We start from the raw sequence: 19,941 nt of genomic DNA, 5'->3' as shown, positions 1-19,941 counted from the left end.
TGCAGAAAGGCAGAAATCTATGATATTCGGTTCATTAACACAAATATCGTAGATGAATGGACGGTTAAACATGATGCCAAAGAAGCCGAGGCCAACTTGCTAAAATCGTTGCTTCAAAATCAAAACAAAGATAAAATACTCTTTCCTTACAACTTCAAGTGAGTGTTACTGTCTTGTGCATATTCGGTTTCCAGTATTACTCGAGGTTATAGTAATGTAATTGATGAGTTATGCATGTGTGCGCAGCTTCCACTTTATTCTCCTAGAGATTAAGCTTGAGAAGGGACTAGTAACCGTCTTAGACTCGAGACGAAAAAATCCAGAGGACTATGCGGACATGACTAAAATGCTCGAGAAGTAAGTTCAATCGATCATTATCGCACCATATCCGCAACTTTGTTCATTTCCTGATATCAAGTAATTGTTTTCTTTTTCCCGCAGGGTTTGGAAAGTATTCACCGCACAAGCTCCGGGACTGCCGGGGGAGCTGCGATTTACACACCCGAAAGTAAGTACTACTAGCTAGCTAGTTCTGCGCATCTCCCGTTGATTCGAGCTACTTTCATCAATACCATTTATAATGCTTCATTATCTGTTTGATTGACCTCTATTTCTCGTAAAGTGCTTGTGGCAGGAACCTAGGAATAATTACTGTGGATACTACCTTTGCGAGTTCATCTACAACGAGACTTGCAAAAATAAGCGTGGCTACTCTAAAAGACAATTTGAAGTGTGTAAGCAATAATATTCAAAATTTCATTTTATTATACCACCATTTGTGTTGAGTTTCATTCATATATATGTATTGACCCCCTTCTTCAAATTAGACGTGGCAGACGCGGGAAGAACTCCTACCACAAGATCGCATACGAGCAATTCAAGAGGAATTGGCAGGATTCTTTCTTGACCACATCATCAGTAAAGCCGGAGAATACCTTATGGAACTTGAGTTCAGAAGTTAGGGGATTGTAAGAGATCTTAATATTGTATATATGTAGCCAGTAGCGTCGGATAGATATAAGAAAACTTGTTGTTCGACCAATCTCTCGGAGAAGGAGAGGTCGATCACTTCTCTCTGTATATGTTCATGACGATCTTCTGTACTTAATGGTTTCCTTCATTTGCTTACTAGCTAGCGTGTCGAGTCCTCTCTATACATATAGTATGTAGCATAGACCAAGAATGGAGATAAGAGAGGACACTTATCTCTATTAGCTAGCAAACATAATTAATACATGAAACCCCTACATTAACCCTACAAAACCTCCAACCCCCCCCCCCCCCCCTTAAAAAAACAAAAACCCCAGCCCCTGAATTGCTGACGCGTGGATGCCTTTTGGTCCCGGTTGGTGCTACCAACCGGGGCAAAAGGCCCCCCTTGCTTGGGCAAGCTGCAGCGGCCACATGGAGCCCCATCTGTCCCAGTTTGTATAGGAACCAGGACTAAAGGTATTGGGCTTTAGTACCGACCCTTTAGTCCCGGTTCCCAAACCGGGACAAATGGGCCTTACGAACTGGGACAAATGGGCCTTTTTCTACTAGTGTTGGTCTAAGAAACTTGATGATGCATTATGGGCTTATAGAACTGCTTATAAGAATCCTATGGGTGTGTCTCCTTATAAAATGGTTTTTGGAAAAGCATGTCACTTACCTCTTGAACTATAACATAAGGCTTATTGGGCAATCAAAGAGCTCAACTATGATTTCAAACTTGCCAGTGAGAAGAGGTTATTTGACATAAGCTTGCTTGATGAATGGATAACCCAAGCCTATGAGAATGCCAAGTTGTTTAAATAAAAGGTTAAAAGATGGCATGACAAAAGAATACAAAATCATGAGTTTAAAGTAGGTGATCATGTTTTTCTATACAACTCGCATTTAAGATTTTTTGCAGGAAAGCTTCTCCCTAATTGGGAAGGTCCTTACATTATCGAGGAGGTTTATCGTTCCGGTGCCATCAAGATCAACAACCCCGAAGGCACTAATCCGAAGGTGGTAAACGGTCAAAGAATCAAACATTATATTTCAGGTACTCCCATTAATGTTGAGACAAATATAATTAATACCATAACACCGGAGGAGTACATAAGGGATAATTTCCAGAACGTTTCAGACTCCAAAAAGGAATAGGTATGTGGTACGGTAAGTAAACCGACTCCAAAATGTTTCCAACAGCAATTTTTCTCTGTTTTGGAATAATTAAAAAATTAGGAAAATTAAAAGTAGTCCGAAGAGCGGACGAGGAGGCGAAAAGGCAGGAGGGCGCACCTACCCCCTGGGCGCGCCTCCCACCCTTGTGGCCACCTCGTGTACCCTTCGGACTCCATTTTCTTGCACAATACTTCTTTTGGTCGGTAAAAATTCATTATATAATCTCCCGAAGGTTTTGACCACCGTACCATGGAAAAAACCATGTTCTTGTTTCGTGTTGTTTTTCCTGGCAGATCTGAAAATATGTCGCCCCAAGATTCAGAGGGAGAGAGCTATGTAGGTGATTATATCACAAACCCAAAGGCCTGTGGGGACGTGGATCATAATGGTTGGACCATGGAAGAAGAAGACTACGATCCAAACGGAAAGGAGGAGAAAAGCTCAAATGAAGATGAAGCCCCATTACCCCAACCTGGGGACATACACATGGAGTTCAAAAAGTCAAGTCTCCCTAAAAAGACAAACAAACCTAAGATCGAGTTTATCCCTTTCCGTATTTTGCAAGAGAACAAGCAATAATTATGCAAAAAGATATTAACACTGGAACGGGAGGTTGATGATTTGAGGGAGGAAAATCTCATCCTCAAGCGCAAGCTGAGGAAAAGGGGTAAAAATTCATCATCAACAACTTCACCATCACCACCTCCGAAGAAAGAGATCTAAATACATGGGTGTGGGCACTCCCCTTGGCTTGTGCCAAGCTTGGGGGAGGTGCCCCGATATCGTATCACCATCACATCTTTACCTTCATCGCTTTTCTTAGCTCGATCCTTTTGGTTATATCTTGATCTAGTAGAGTAAAAGTTTTTAGTATGATCTAGCTTTGAGTTTTGTCTTGATCCGTATCTATGTAATCGAGTCTGTGAGTTATATAATAAATAGTAGTTTTGAGTTGAGGGCTTCGCTTTCTTGCTATGATCTTGAGGGAATTAAATAAGATAAAGAACAAAAATAAATAAAAAGATCATATAATGATCTTATGGAGAGTGATGACTTCACATATAAAGGGTATGATGAATAAAATTTGTTGGAAGTTGACAAACATAGTTTTGGTCATTGTTGCAATTAATAGGAAGTAATAAAGAAAGAGAGGCTTCACATATAAATATACTATCTTGGAAATCTTTTGTCATTGTGAGCACTCGTTAAAATATGCCATGCTAAAAAGTTGATGTCTGATGTCTGCTAGAACTATGTCGGTATTTACCGAAAGAGGAAGGGATGACGCAGCACATCGACGGTAGGTATTTCCCTCAATGATGAGATCAAGGTTATCGAACCAGTAGGAGAACCAAGCAACACTACGTAAACAGCACATGCACACAAATAATAAATACTCGCATCCCTGCATGTTAAAGGGGTTGTCAATCCCTTTCGGGTAACGGCGCCAGAAATTGGCAAACGGATGTGAGAGAGTTGTAATAAGTTGATAGATCAAACGCCAAATAAAATAAATTACAGCAAGGTATTTTTTTATTTTTGGTTTAATACATCTGAAAATAAAAGCAATGGAAAATAGATCGCAAAGGCAAATATATTAAAGAAGAGACCCGGGGGCCGTTGTTTTCACTAGTGGCTTCTCTCGAGAAAAATAGCAAACGGTGGGTAAACGAATTACTGTTGGGAAATTGATAGAACTTCAAATAATCATGAAGATATCTAGGCAATGATTATTATATAGGCATCATGTCCAAGACTAGTAGACCGACTCCTGCCTGCATCTACTACTATTACTCCACACATCAACCGCTATCCAGCATGCATCTAGTATATTAACTTCATGGAGAAACGGAGTAATGCAATAAGAACGATGAAATGATGTAGAGAAGATCTATTTATGTAGAAATAGACCCCATCTTGTTATCCTTAATGGAAATGATACATACGTGTCAGTTCCCCTTCTGTCACTGGGATCAAGCATCGTAAGATCGAACCCATCACAAAGCACCTCTTCCCATTGCAAGATAAATAGATCAAGTGTGCCAAACAAAACCCAAATATTGGAGAAGAAATACGAGGCTATAAGCAATCATGCATATAAGAGATCAAAGAAGACTCAAATAACTTTCATTGATAAAAAGATAGATCTGATCATAAACTCAAAGTTCATCGGATCCCAAAAAACACACCGCAAAAAGAATTACATCATATGGATCTCCAAGAAACCATTGTATTGAGAATCAAACGAGAGAGACGAAGCCATCTAGCTACTAACAATGGATCCCGAAGGTCTACAAAGAACTACTCACGCATCATCGGAGGGGCAACAATGGACATGATGAACCCCTCCGTGATGGTGTCTAGATTGGATTTGGAGTTTTTGGAACTTGCGGTGGCTAGAATTGATTTTCGTCGACTCCCCTAGGGTTTCTGGAATATTGGGCTATGTATAGAGTAAAGAAGTTCGGGAGGCACCCGAGGTGGGCACAACCCACCAGGGCGTGCCTGGGCCTCCAGGCGCTCCCTGGTAAGTTGTGCTCCTCTCGGAGCACCCCCTAGGTGCTTCTCTGGCCCATTGGATGTCTTCTAGTCCAAAAAAATCCAGAAAAAGTTTCGCTGCGTTTGGACTTCGTTTGGTATTGATTTCCTGTGATATAAAAAACATGCAAAAAAACAGCAACTGGCACTTGGCACTATGTCAATAGGTTAGTACCAAAAAATGATATAAAATGACTATAAATTGATTGTAAAACATCCAAGAATGATAATATAACAACATGGAGCAATAAAAAATTATATATATGTTGGAGACGTATCAATGTCGTTGGACAAGGAAGACAACATACTGGGTTATTGATACGTCTCAAACGTATCTATAATTTTTGATTTTTCCACGCTATAATATTATCTGTTTTGGATGATAACAGGCTTTCTTTTACACTTTTATAATATTTTTGGGACTAACCTATTAACCAGACGGAATGAAACCTTCGGGAACGTGATTTTTGGAACAAACGTGATCCAGAGGACTTGGAGTGGACGTCAAGAAATCAACGAGGAGGCCATGTGGCAGGGGGGCGCCTACCCCCCTGGGCGCGCCCTCCACCCTCGTGGGCCCCTCGTTGCTCCACCGACCTACTTCTTCCGCCTATATATATCCACGTACCCCACAAACATCCAGGAGCGCCACGAAAACCTAATTCCACCGTCGCAACCTTCTGTACCCAAGAGATCCCATCTTGGGGCCTTTCTGGAGCTCCGTCGGAGGGGGCATTGATCATGGAGGGCCTCTACATCAACTCCATGGCCCCTCTGATGATGTGTGAGTAGTTTACTTTGGACCTTCGGGTCCATAGCTAGTAGCTAGATGGCTTCTTCTCTCTCTCTTTGGATCTCAATAAAAAGTTCTCCTCGATTCTCATGGAGATCTATTCGATGTAACTCTTCTTTTTGCGGTGTGTTTGTCGAGATCCGAAGAATTGTGGGTTTATGATCAAGTTTATCTATGAACAATATTTGAATCTTCTCTGAATTCTTTTATGTATGATTGGTTTATCTTTGCAAGTCTCTTTGAATTATCAGTTTGGTTTGGCCTACTAGATTGATCTTTCTTGCAATGGGAGAAGTGCTTAGCTTTGGGTTCAATCTTGCGGTGCTCGATCCTAGTGACAGAAAGGGAAATGACATGTATGGTATTGTATTGTTGCCATCGAGGATAAAAAGATGGCGTTTACATCATATTGCATAAGTTTATCCCTCTACATCATGTCATCTTGCTTAAGGAGTTACTCTGTTCTTATGAACTTAATACTCTAGATGCATGCTGGATAGCGGTCGATGTGTGGAGTAGTAGTAGTAGATGCAGAATCGTCTCTGTCTACTTGTCACGGATGTGATGCCTATATACATGATCATGCCTAGATATTCTCATAATTATTCGCTTTTCTATCAATTGCTCAACAGTAATTTGTTCACCCATCATAATACTTATGCTATCTTGAGAGAAGCCACTAGTGAAACCTATGGCCCCCGGGTCTATTTTCCATCATACAAGTTTCCAATCTATTTTATTTTGCAATCTTTACTTTCAATCTATATCATAAAATACCAAAAATATTTATCTTATTATTATCATCTCTATCAGATCTCACTCTTGCAAGTGGCCGTGAAGGGATTGACAACCCCTTTATCGCGTTGGTTGTGAGGTTCTTATTTGTTTGTGTAGGTATGAGGTGACTCGCGCGTGGTCTCCTAATGGACTGATACCTTGGTTCTCAAAAACTGAGGGAAATACTTACGCTGCTTTACTGCATCACCCTTTCCTCTTCAAGGGAAATCCAATGCAATGCTCGAGAGGTAGCAGTTATGCTTTCTTATATCCGAATAGAAGTTATATTGCCATGGATCCTCTAACATGTTGAGCTTGCTTTTCCCTCTTATGCTAGCCAAATCCTTTGCACCAAGTAGATATACCACTCAAGCTTCCAAACATCTCTTAAACCAGTTTTGCCATGAGTGTCCATCATACCTACCTATGGATTGAGTAAGATACTTCTAGTAAGTCGTCATCGGTGCAAGAAATAAAAATTGCTCTCTTAAAATATGTATGATCTATTAGTGTGAAGAAAATAAGTTTTATACAAACTTGTGATATGAAAGAAATAAAAGTGACAGACTACATAATAAAGTTCTTTATCACAAGCGGCAATATAAAGTGACGTTCTTGTGCATCCAACCATAAAAGCACATGACAACATATGTTTCCCTCTGCGAAGGGCCTATATATCTTTTACTTTTACCTTATACCCTTATACAAGAGTCGTGGTGATCTGCACCTTTCCTTTTTACACTTTTTATTTTTGGCAAGCATTATGTGTTGGAGAAAGATCTACATATATATTCACTTGGATGTAGGTTTTCATAAAGTACTATTTTTGACATTACCCTTGAGGTAAAAGGTTGGGAGGCGAAACTATAAGCCTCTATCTTTCTCTGTGTCTGATTGAGGCTTTGAACCCATAAGTATCACGTGAGTGTTAGCAATTGTGAAGACTAAATGATAGTTGAGTATGTGGACTTGCTGAAAAGCTCTTATATTGACTCTTTCCGATGTTATGATAAATTGTAATTGCTTCAATGACTGAGATCATAGTTTGTTAGTATTCAATAAAGTTTCTGATTCATACTTTACCTTGTGAATGAATTGTTACTTTAGCATAAGAAAGTATATGACAATCTATGTTGTTGTTCTAAATATGATCATGATGCCCTCATGTACGTATTTTATTTTATCGACACCTCTATCTCTAAACATGTGGACATATTTATCGATTTCGGCTTTTGCTTGAGGACAAGCGAGGTCTAAGCTTGGGGAGTTGATACGTCCATTTTGCATCATGCTTTTATATTGATATGTATTGCATTATGGGATGTTATTACACATTATGGTACAATACTTATGCCTTTTCTCTCTTATTTTACAAGGTTTACATGAAGAGGGAGAATGCCGGCAGCTGGAATTCTAGACTGGAAAAGGAGCAAATCCGAGAGACTTATTCTGCACAACTCTAAAATTCCTGAAACTTCACGGAGAATTATTTTGAATAATATAAAAAATATTGGGCGAAGAAAGCATCAAAGGGGGCCACAAGCCATCCATAAGGGTGGGGGCGCGCCACTGCCTTGTGGGCCCCCTGGCAGGCCTCCGGTGCCCATCTTCTGCTATATGGTGTGTTTTGACCAGGAAAAATCAAGAGAAAACTTTTCGGGACAAAGCACCGCCATCTCGAGGCGGAACTTGGGCAGAACCAATCTAGAGCTCTCGCGGAGCTGTTCTGCCAGGGAAACTTCGCTCCCGGAGGAGGAAATCATCGTCATCACCAACGATCCTCTCATCGAGAGGGGGTTCCATCAACATCTTCACCAGTACCATCTCCTCTCAAATCCTAGTTCATCTCTTGTATCCGATCTTTGTCTCAAAACCTCAGATTGGTACCTGTGGGTTGCTAGTAGTGTTGATTACTCCTTGTAGTTGATGCTAGTTGGTTTATTTAGTGGAAGATCATATGTTAAGATCCTTAATGATAATTAATACTCCTCTGATTATGAACATGAATATGCTTTGTGAGTAGTTACGTTTATTCCTGAGGACATGAGAGAAGTCTTGTTATAAATAATCACGTGAATTTGGTATTCGTTCGATATTTTGATGAGATGTATGTTGTCTCTCCTCTAGTGGTGTTATGTGAACGTCGACTACGTGACAATTCACCATTATTTGGGCCTAGAGGAAGGCATTGGGAAGTAATGGGTAGATGATGGGTTGCTAGAGTGACAGAAGTTTAAACCCTAATTTATGCGTTGCTTCGTAAGGGGTTGATTTGGATCCATATATTTCATGATATGGTTAGATTTATCTTAATTATTCTTTCGTAGTTGCGGATGCTTGCAAAAGGGGTTAATCATAAGTGGGAAACTTGTCCAAGGAAGGACAACACCCAAAGACCGGTCCACCCACATATCAAATTATCAAAATAACGAACGCGAATCATATGAGCATGACGAAAACTAGCTTGACAGTAATTCTCATGTGTTCTCGGGAGCGCTTTGCTTTATATAAGAGCTCATCTAGGCTTGTCCTTTGCTACAAAAAAGATTGGGCCACCTTACTTCACCTTAGTTACTCTTGCTTGTTACTTGTTACGAATTATCTTATCACACAATTATCTGTTACCGATAATTTCAGTGCTTACAGATAATACCTTGCTAAAAACCGTTTATCATTTTCTTCTGCTCCTTGTTGGGTTCGACACTCTTACTTATCGAAAGGATTCCGATAAATCCCCTATATTTGTGGGTCATCATCGCGCCCAAGAAAAAACCATGCGCGAGGAGTGTGCGAGCGCTGGCTTGATGGGTCAACCATGCATGAGGAGGGGCGAGAGCCAGCTCACTAACTGGCGTCAAATGCGTCGAATAGGAGTTCTCACCTCGTCAACCGTGGGGTAGAGCAAGTACTCAGCTCCGGTGTGACCGATGTGAGCTACGGCCAGCTGGCTTCCTTCTTTTGTTTTTTGAGAAGCTGGTTTTCAAGTTTGGTTTTCCTGTACTGTTTTTCCCCTAGTCACTTTCGGTTTTAGTGCATTTATTCCTGGTTTCTCTCAGCTTTAGTGTATCTATTCTGGATTTCGTTTAGTTTGCCGTATTCTTTTGGTTCTTTCTGGTTTTGCTACATTTTTCCTTTCTTTTTATTTATTTTTCCTTTCCCCCGTTTTTTGCTCCTTTTGTTTATCTTTTCAATTTCAGGAACCATGGTGATTTTTTAATACATGGTGAATTTTTTTACACATTCTGGACATTTACATACACATTGACAAAAATGTTCACCGCGTGTTCACCATGTACTAATTTTTTTATCGTGTTCTAAAGAAATTCATCATATTTCTCACAAATTTTCATTGTGCTTTTTAGAAAACTAGGACAATGCCCATGCGTTGCAGCGGGATATAAATATTTTAGTACCTTACTTTGTAGTTTACCTGCCCATACTAATGCAATTTGTGCAAATAAATGTTTACCAAATTTTGACCCTGATTATGACATGTTTCCTAAGTAAATGAAAGTGGAATTGGTTTAAAATGTACGTAAATTACGGTGACAGATTAGGGTGGTGGTAAGAAAAGTGAAAGATGAAATCTTACATTCTTTTTAAGTAGTATAGAGATATAGAGATTAGGTATGTGCCTGTATATTGTCACGGAAACCATTTTTTGAGCACAATAAGAGGACCATGTGAATCTTTTTAATACAAAACAAATAGACAAAATAGGATTTGGTTTGGTTATAAAGTATTCATTTTCTGCTATTTCATAAACTGACCAAATAGATATGTGCTCATGATTGCTCTGCTTTATTGGGTTACTAAAGATAAGAGATTGATTGATTTTTATTTGCTTACAAACCATAAATTTAGTGATATTTATTGGGTTACCAAAGATGTTTGAGGGAGGACGAAGGGACGAGCGAAACACATGTTCGACGGGAGAGGAAATATTAAGTATTTTTAACCGAGCAGTAGAGATTTCATCATGTACCAAATATGTCCGTTGCATATTTTTTAAAATGTTCACCATGTATTTACAAAAATTGTGGCTGCATGCATCGCCCAGATGCAGAGGCCAGGGTCTTCCTCCTTTTATAAAAAAAATAAAAAATGTATTTACAAAAATGTTTATTGTGTATTAAAAAATGTTCATCGTATGTCGTAATTTTTCTATCATGCATCAGAAAATATACAGGCTTCCGTGACAAGAAGTGAACATAAGGTATCAAAAGACACACTCCTCCATGTAAAATAGAAAGATTCATCTTCACTTTTTTGTAGTAGTCATGACCAACAGCCATCAGCAGCCGGCTCATTGGGCCTGGTTTACTTACAGCCTCTGCGACCTGCAAGTGAATGAGGCCGGTGCGTGGTTTTCGAAAAATGTTCATCATGTATTTAAACAAATGTCACCGTGTATTAACAAATATAACAAAAATCATATAAATACCAAAATCGTTTTGGAAAAGGCAAAAGATCAATAAAAATAGGTTCCAGAAGACCAAAAAACCAGAAAGACCAACCGCTCTAAGAAACACTCACCGCAAGCAGGTTTCAAAACGAAGACGTGAAAAACACGTGTGTGTGGGCTCATCCGTGTGGCTTGTGTCAAAACATGATCAAGGTGTGTCCCAAAAATTTATTCATAAAATATTCAATGTGTATTAGAAGAAATGTTCAACATGTATGAAAAATGTTCACCATACATTTGAAAAAAATGTCCATCATACATTTGAATAATATTCAACTTGCATGAAAAAACAAATCAACATGTATACCAAATATGTACAACATGTATTGAAAAAGTCGGCATGTATTCGATAAAAAGAAAAATGAAAGAAAACAAGGAAAAACAAGAAAATAAAGACAATAAGAAAATATATGAAAATCGTAAAGAAAAACACAGAGAGAGAAAAATCAAATTATGTGGAACCTCTCAAAATTGGTTGAAACCGATGAAAGATTCCAAGAACCGGTGCTTAGAACCTTTGTAAAACCACTTGGTAGATCATTAGCTGGGCCGGTTCATCCTAATAATCCTCTAGTGTGAGATGGTACTCGATCTAGCAGTATCGCACTAGCTCCTGCATGCACGCCTCCGCATAATGGGTGCCTTTCACGTGCTCAGTATGCGCCCGACGTACGACCCTATGCATCGCCGGAAAACAACGGTGTGCAGATGCCGACCACAATGGGCAGAGCAGTGCCAGCGGCAGTCGAAACCAACCATGCAAGCCGCGCCAAATAAAAGTACGGAATGGGTGGGAATGGCTACTTATACGGTTATATCGTGATGCAATTTGCTCATGAAACCAGGTTAGGAAAAGGGACGGTATTATTGGGAGCAACCCACGTCCTCGGCTCCTCGCCGTTGGGCCACCTGGGTGCATCAGTGCATGCATGTCGGCGTCGTCAAAGCCCTGCCCAGCCACAACCACAAGCCGACGGACGACGCCATGACACCGGGTAGCTGGGAGCACAGGGGGCACTAGCCTTCGCATGATTGGTGCTTTTGACGCGCTCAGCGTGCACCCCACGTACCTCGTCGGAAAACGACGGTGGCCACACCCTAACGGATGTGCCGACCACAGCGGGCAGAGCTGCGCCAGCGGCCAGCGGCCGAAACCAACGATGCAACGCGGCACCAAACGAAAGCACGGAACGGGTGAGAATGGCTACTTACCCATACGTGTCGCTAATCCATCCGTTTGGCGGTTTCTTGGGTCCTTCCACGATCCGTACCATGAATCATAATTTGCAATGGCTCCCTTGTACTGGAATTCTGCGAGTAACGCCAAAGGTGTGAGTAGTGCAAGCGTATTCATGTGTGTCGCGCCCAATGTATCCCTGTCTCGACATCATCACACCGCGATAGCGGATGGCCACCAACCAGTAGTCACTTTCCTCCCTCGCCTGGTGGAGTCGACTGATTAGTGCTGGGATTTACCTAACAACGATGCTTCATGCTTGAGGCCAGACTAACTAAGCAACCCAGGTGTATGCATCAGTGATTAGTAATAGTATTCACAGGGCTTCCTTGCTCATTGACAGCATTTGACATTTCAGCTCGCTACGCAGTCACAGGTGTTCGCGGACCGGAGACTGGCAATCCTATTCAACGCAGCAGCAGCAACAAAAACTTCAAGTGAAATGACTGCAATGTTGCTGTGGACGCTTCTAGTTCATGTGTATCAGTCTATCAGTGTTGTAGCAAAACTTCGACACAAAATGAACCTAATTCAATTTTTTTTCTTCACATGATGACCCATTTGCATGACGCCCGGACCTGGGCCTGAGGCTGGGCGCCATGCTGTCTATCATAGTGTCTCATTCCCGGGCGTCATGAAAAAAGGGCTATTTTATGAAGAAAAAATTACACCAGATTCATTTTATGTCAAAGTTTCATAACAGGTGCAAATTTATTAATTTTCACGCAAAACTGAAGGGTAGAGAAATTTCGTTCCTGACTTCCCGGTGCCTCGTTTGTGAAGTATACCGACGACGGCTACTATGCTTTGCACAACTGATAAATATGGCATCGGTCATAAATTTTAAGGGGGGTGCTAGGAGCCGAGTGAACAACTAGGTCCTGCGTCGGTGGCCTTCCCGACCGCACTCTCTGGCTTTTATAAGGCATCAGATCTGATAGCTCATGATCCACTTTCTTTCACCTCTTGATGTGTATCTCTCTCCTGTTAGAATATATTGTAACATGTATATGCTGTATGATTATAAACCGTATATACGCCCGGTAGAATAGCGTGTTGCGTGGTCATTGTAATCAGGTAGTTGTGGTTGTTATGATTTATCCTCATCTCTTTGTATAGCCTTTCTTGAGGATCAATCCAACACAACTGAACTACCAAATCTCGTAAACCTCTTTGCCTATATAACATGCAACGCGTCCCTGCCAGAGGCATATGCTTCATCCATTCTTTCATGGTATTCAGAGTCAACTTCCTCTCCAATATCCAACCCTAATCATGGCTAGCTCCAGCTCCGCCGCCGCCGCTTTTGCCCTCATTCCCATCGTTGATAAGCTGCACCGGGGTAACTACCTGTTCTGGTGCGCGCAAGCCCTAGCCACCATCCGCGGAGCGCAGCTGATTGATCATCTCAACCCTGATCACCAGTTCCCGGAGCCCAAGCTTGCCGACAAAGATGATAAGCCGACAGATGTACCAAACCCGGAGTATCTTGTCACCCTGGCGCAAGACTCGCAGGTGTTGAGTTTCATCTTCAACTCGATCTCGCCACCTGTGATGATCCAAGTCGCCCACTGCACCAAGGTCGTTGCGGCATGGACCGCCATCAGGGAGATGTTTCTCTCCCAGACGCAGGCCAACATCGTCAACACGCGGATCGCCTTCTCCACCACCAAAAAGGGCACCGCGACCATCGCCGACTACATCGGGCACATGAAAGCGCTGGGCGACGAGATGGCTTCAGCAGGCAAGCCGCTCGACGATGATGACATGGTCTCCTACATCCTCGCACGACTAGACAACGACTACATCTCGTTTGTCTCGTCCATCTGCGCCGCGAGGACTGAACCAATCAACGTAGCCGAACTTTACTCTCAGTTGATCGGTTTTGGAAAGCGTCTTGCTATGTTCGAAGGTGGCAACCACTCCTCCCAGTCCTCGGCCAATGCTATCTCTCGTGGCCGTGGTGGTTTTGGCCGCAGCGGAGGTGACCGTGGCAATGGTGGCCGCGGCAATGGAGGAGGTGGCCGCGGCAACAGAGGCCGTGGCAATGGAGGCGGTGGCCGCGACAATGGAGGCCGCGGCAACGGCAACGGCAACAACAACGGAGGAGGCGATGATCTTCCTACCGTCTGCCAAATCTGCAAGAGGCCGAACCACACCGCCCTTGAATGCTACCGTCGCTTCGACATCTCCTACACCAAAAACGAGAAGAGCGCCGGATCTGCCACAACCTCGTCCTATGGAGTAGATACCAACTGGTATCTAGACAGCAGCGCCACCGACCACATCACCAGCGAGCTCGACAAGTTGACCGTCCACAACAAGTATCACGGCAACGATCAAGTCCACACTGCCAACGGAGAAGGTATGGAAATTAGTCATATTGGTCACACTACCGTTCGTACCCCTACTCGTGATCTTCATCTAAATAATATCTTGCATGTACTCGATGCCGCAGAAAACCTCATCTCTGCTCATCATTTTTCCACTGATAATCATACTTTCCTTGAAATTCACCCAAATTTCTTTCTCGTCAAGGAATAGGGAACGAGGAAAACCCTTCTGCATGGCAGGTGTAGACAAGGCCTCTACCCCGTATCATCGGCTCCTTTTAGTTCAAGCAAGCAAGCGTTTGGTGCAAATAAACTCCCTATTGAAAGGTGGCACAGTCGGCTAGGGCATCCGTCATCTACCATAGTGCGTCATGTTCTTAGCCAGAATGATATTCCTTTTTCTAGTAGTGAGTTCAATAAAGAAGGTGTTTGTGATGCATGCCAAATGGGCAAAAGTCACCAACTTCCTTATCCTGGTTCAAACAGTGTGTCTAAAGCTCCTTTAGAGAAAATTTTCTCCGATGTATGGGGGCCTGCCCGTGATTCTATCAATAGAAAAAATTATTATGTGTCTTTCATTGATGATTACAGCAAATTGGTAGATGACGTAGAAAAATTATTATGCGGCTCTGGCAAAAAAACACAGAAAAAGGGAGAGAGAAAAGCAGTGCCTCCCGCTTGTGTGCATCACGACTCGCTCGCCCGCTTGGATAAATGGTGACGCTGCCTCACTGCCTCACCGTCGACACTTCTCACCTGCGTCATCGTCGTTGGTTGCAGCGTGGCACGCCTCGATCGCCGCTCCACATACTCGCAACCGCAACACCCCGGTCGCCACGCCTACCGCAGCTCCCGTCAGCGACGGTCATAGCTCGGTGGAGCATCGGCGCCACCATCCAACTCGTATCAAAACACCGACCGCCATGAAGAACATTATCATGTTGGGGTTGCAGCACTGCCACTGCTCGGTTCCAGCATTCTCGGTGCGCCATCGCAGCCGCCGTCGTCACCACTCATAACATATGCTATGGCGGGTCTAGGATCCTTGACTCATCATGCACCCATCGCAGTTCCCACGCCATTTCCAACATTGCGATGTCGGGGTTGCCGCACCCCTCGCTGCTAGTTCCAGCATCAACGACCACAGGCGTAGCAAAATAGATGTCGTTGCCATGGCACCGGCTCCTACTAGTTCCAACATCAATGACCAGAGTCGTAGCAAAAAACACGACATCGTCGTAGTGTCAGTCATGACGGTTCAAGCAACCTCCATGGTCGGCTACAACATCTGCCATTGTTGGTCCCAGCATATGGCGCTGACGGTGGCAACATTCCATGGTGACCAAGTGTCCCCGATTGTAGCTTCTGATTCACTCTCGCAACTTTCACCTACGCTGGTAGCAGTTTTTGAAGGAAATATGCCCTAGAGGCAATAATAAAGTTATTATTTATTTCCTTATATCATGATAAATGTTTATTATTCATGCTAGAACTGTATTAACCGGAAACATAATACATGTGTGAATACATAGACAAACAAAGTGTCACTAGTATGCCTCTACTTGACTAGCTCGTTAATCAAAGATGGTTATGTTTCCTAACCATAAACAAGTAGTTGTTATTTGATTAACGGGATCACATCATCAAGTGAATGATCTGATTGACATGACCCATTCCACTAGCTTAGCACCCGATCGTTTAGTATGTTGCTATTGCTTTCTTCATGACTTATACATGTTCCTATGACTATGAGATTATGCAACTCCCGTTTACCAGAGGAACACTTTGTGTGCTACCAAACGTCACAAGGTAACTGGGTGATTATAAAGGAGCTCTACAGGTGTCTCCAAAGGTACATGTTGGGTTGGCGTATTTCGAGATTAGGATTTGTCACTCCGACTGTCGGAGAGGTATCTCTGGGCCCTCTCGGTAATGCACATCACTTAAGCCTTGCAAGCACTGCAACCAATGAGTTAGTTGCGGGATGATGTATTACAAAACGAGTAAAGAGACTTGCCGGTAACGAGATTGAACTAGGTATTTGGAATACCGACGATCGAGTCTCGGGCAAGTAACATACCGATGACAAAGGGAACAACGTATGTTGTCATGCGGTCTGACCGATAAAGATCTTCGTAGAATATGTAGGAGCCAATATGAGCATCCAGGTTCCGCTATTGGTTATTGACCGGAGACATGTCTTGGTCATGTCTACATTGTTCTCGAACCCGTAGGGTCCGCACGCTTAAGGTTACGATGACAGTTATATTATGAGTTTATACATTTTGATGTACCGAAGTTTGTTCGGAGTCCCGGATGTGATCACGGACATGACGAGGAGTCTCGAAATGGTCGAGACATAAGGATCGATATATTGGAAGCCTATGTTTGGATACCGGAAGTGTTCCGGGTGAAATCGGGATTTTACCGGAGTACCGGGAGGTTATCGGAACCCCCCGGGAGCTAAATGGGCCATGATGGGCCTTAGTGGAAAAGAGAAGAGGCAGCCCTACATGGGCCGCGCGCCCCTCCCCTCCCTTGGTCCGAATAGGACAAGGAGAGGGGGTCGGCCCCTCTCTCTCTCTCTTCCCCCCCCTCCGCGAATCCTATTCCAACTAGGATTGGGGGGGGGAATCCTACTCCCAGAGGGAGTAGGACTCTCCTGGCGCGCCCTCCTTGGCCGGCCGCCTCCCCCCTTTAGTCCTTTATATACGGAGGCAGGGGCACCCCAGAGACACACAAGTTGATCCACGTGATCTATTCCTTAGCCGTGTGCGGCGCCCCCAGCCACCATAGTCCTCGATAATATTGTAGCGGTGCTTAGGCGAAGCCCTGCAGCAGTAATACGTCAAGATCGTCACCACGCCGTCGTGCTGACGGAACTCTTCCCCGACACTTTGCTAGATCGGAGTCCGAGGATCGTCATCAAGCTGAACGTGTGCTAGAACTCGGAGGTGCCGTAGTTTCGGTGCTTGATCTGTCGGATCGTGGAGACGTACGACTACATCAACCAAACGCTTCCGTTGTCGATCTACTAGGTATGTAGATCATACTCCCCCTCTCGTTGCTATGCATCACCATGATCTTGCGTGTGCCTAGGAATTTTTTTGAAATTACTACGAAACCCAACGGTTTTCTCCCTAGTCGGTTGCAACACATCATCACAGCTTCCTCATTGGTCTCCTAGCATTGGTTGTCCCCACTCCTCCCTTCGGCTCCGTCTTCGGAGGGTTGCAGCACGGCGGTCAGCTGGTCTTAGCACCGGGCCTGCACCCCTGTAGCATTGTCATTTGGCGTTTGACGGTACAATACACCGGGGGTGGCCACCTGAAGGGAGACTAGCAGCAGGCCTGTCTCGGGGCCCACGAGGCTTGGTGATGAGCCAACCACGGGAGGAAATCCCAGAGGACCATGCATGCAGCTATGGACCATCATGGTGCCTTAGCCAGGATGGCGACGGCTTAGATCAGATCGATCTCTGTAAAACTCTTTCCCCCGTCACTTATATAAGGTGGGGGCTCATGGTAGCCACTCCCATGCATCTAAATCCGAAGAACCATACTCTCCGTAATCCCATACTTCATCCCCCTTTGTAACCCTCGCATGACGTAGTCCACCAAGAATACAATCCAAAAGCAGGACGTAGGGTGTTACTCCTTCCCGGAGGATCAAACCTAGGTAACTTCCTTGTGCAATCTCCAATTTGGTACTTCCGACAATGTTCGCCACCCTACTGAGGGTGCTGTTGGGTTTATGCACCGTCATCGTTCATCGCCGACGAAGGCAGCTCGTAGTTGAGCACATCACCGTCGGGGGGGGGACCAATGCCCCTAGTCATCATAGCATCTATGGCGGAGGCCGCTATGGCCTTTGACGGGCTAAGATCTCAGAGCTACAAGATCCATGGTTGTGTGGTGTGTTGTTGCACGAGAGAAATTGAAAGAGTAATGGTGTGTCACTACAAGGAGAAAAACAAGTGGATGGGAATGCCTATGAAGAGATAATGCTTGACGAGGAGCAGAATGTGGGCCCCATCTAGGACACGTGCTTGAGCAAGTAGACTATGAGCGAGCGGGCGCGAGGCAACCGACGGAGAATGTAGTTGGTGGGCCAATTCACATCGCTTTCCTAAATTTAGCTAATAACTATTCAACCGATGGAGTTTAAGCAAATCAAACACTTTATGTCAGTGGCACACACCTTGGAGCTAAATTTATGTATTTTGGCGCCCGATTGGAATCATATTTTGTACGCCCTACATCCTAATGTATACGACGTGCTCCTATTCCAAATATAAGTTTAACCGCTAATTTGATAAAAAAACAATGAGATTTTCACGAGTACCTATTGGAAATATGCCCTAGAGGCTATAATATTGTAGTATTATATTTTCATATTTATAATTAAGAGTTTATAATTCATGCTATAACTGCTATTGATACTAGAATATGCGATTTAGCGGAAAACTCATATGCACATGTGGAATAATAAACGGTAAAATATGATTCCTAGTCTCACCTCTAAGACTAGCTCAAGTGTTGTTGGTGATCACATTTTACGGATCTTAGGATATTGTTAAGTGTAACGGTAGTCCTAAAACAATATTGAGGGTAATGACGTTAGAAGAAGGATCATATTGAATCAACCCAAACTTAACTGTTATACTTTGAGATGATATGGTTATAAATCAATTGTTATAACACGGAGTGTTAACATGTGCTTTAGTTCGTTAGACCATTGGAGTATCGTAGTCACTTCTTACCGCACAATGAGCTTTGGGGTTGCTCAAACGTCATCTGTAACAAGGTGATCATAACGATAACGTACATGTTCGTCGGAAAGTTTGACAAGGGATTCGATAGCTCGAGAGTGGAATTTGTTCCTCCGGCGATGGAAAGATATTCTTAGAGCCCTCTCGGTGTGATGGCATCCAACATTGCCTGGCCAGACACAGGTGACTACGTCACGAGAATGCCGGAATACGTCAATGACTCAAGAGGATACAAATACATCTCACCTCGGGTTTTGTAATGTATCGCGAAGCAAAGGGAACATCACATGATAACCAAACGTTCACTTGAATGTTATTCGTGTAATCATAGGGATCGATATGGACATCCATGGTTCCGCTATCGGTCATTGAACGAAGGGGTTTCGTTCATGTCTAGGATTTACCGAACCTACGGGGTCACAAGCTTAAGGTAATCAAAATCTTCTAAGTGTTAGTAGGACATGATTACCGAGGATTTATTTGTGGAATTGTTGTTGGGGAACGCAGTAATTTCAAAAATTTCCTACGCACACGCAAGATCTATCTAGGTGATGCATAGCAACGAGAGGGGAGAGTGTGTCAACGTACCCTTGTAGACCGAAAGCGGAAGCGTTAAGTAACACGGTTGATGTAGTCAAACGTCTTCAGGATCCAACCGATCAAGTACCGAACGCACGGCACCTCCGCGATCTGCACACGTTCAGCTCGGTGACGTCCCTCGTACTCTTGATCCAGTTGAGGCCGAGGTAGAGTTTCGTCAGCACGACAGCGTGATGACGGTGATGATGAAGTTACCGACGCAGGGCTTCGCCAAACACTACAATGATATGACCGAGTTGGATTATGGTGGAGGGGGGGCACCGCACACGGCTAAAC

The 19,941-nt window shown here is 43.5% G+C and overlaps 1 pseudogene; it reads left to right on the top strand.

Moving 5' to 3' along the window:
- The first annotated feature begins 13,710 nt into the window (after positions 1-13,710).
- On the top strand, positions 13,711-13,852 carry LOC125549697 (annotated as a pseudogene).
- Positions 13,853-19,941: the final 6,089 nt, after the last annotated feature.

The sequence above is a fragment of the Triticum urartu genome, chromosome 3 (genome assembly GCF_003073215.2).
Source record: "Triticum urartu cultivar G1812 chromosome 3, Tu2.1, whole genome shotgun sequence".
Lineage (NCBI taxonomy): Eukaryota > Viridiplantae > Streptophyta > Magnoliopsida > Poales > Poaceae > Triticum > Triticum urartu.
Note: the sequence above shows the minus strand (reverse complement) of the source record. Positions and strands in the feature narration are given on the sequence as shown.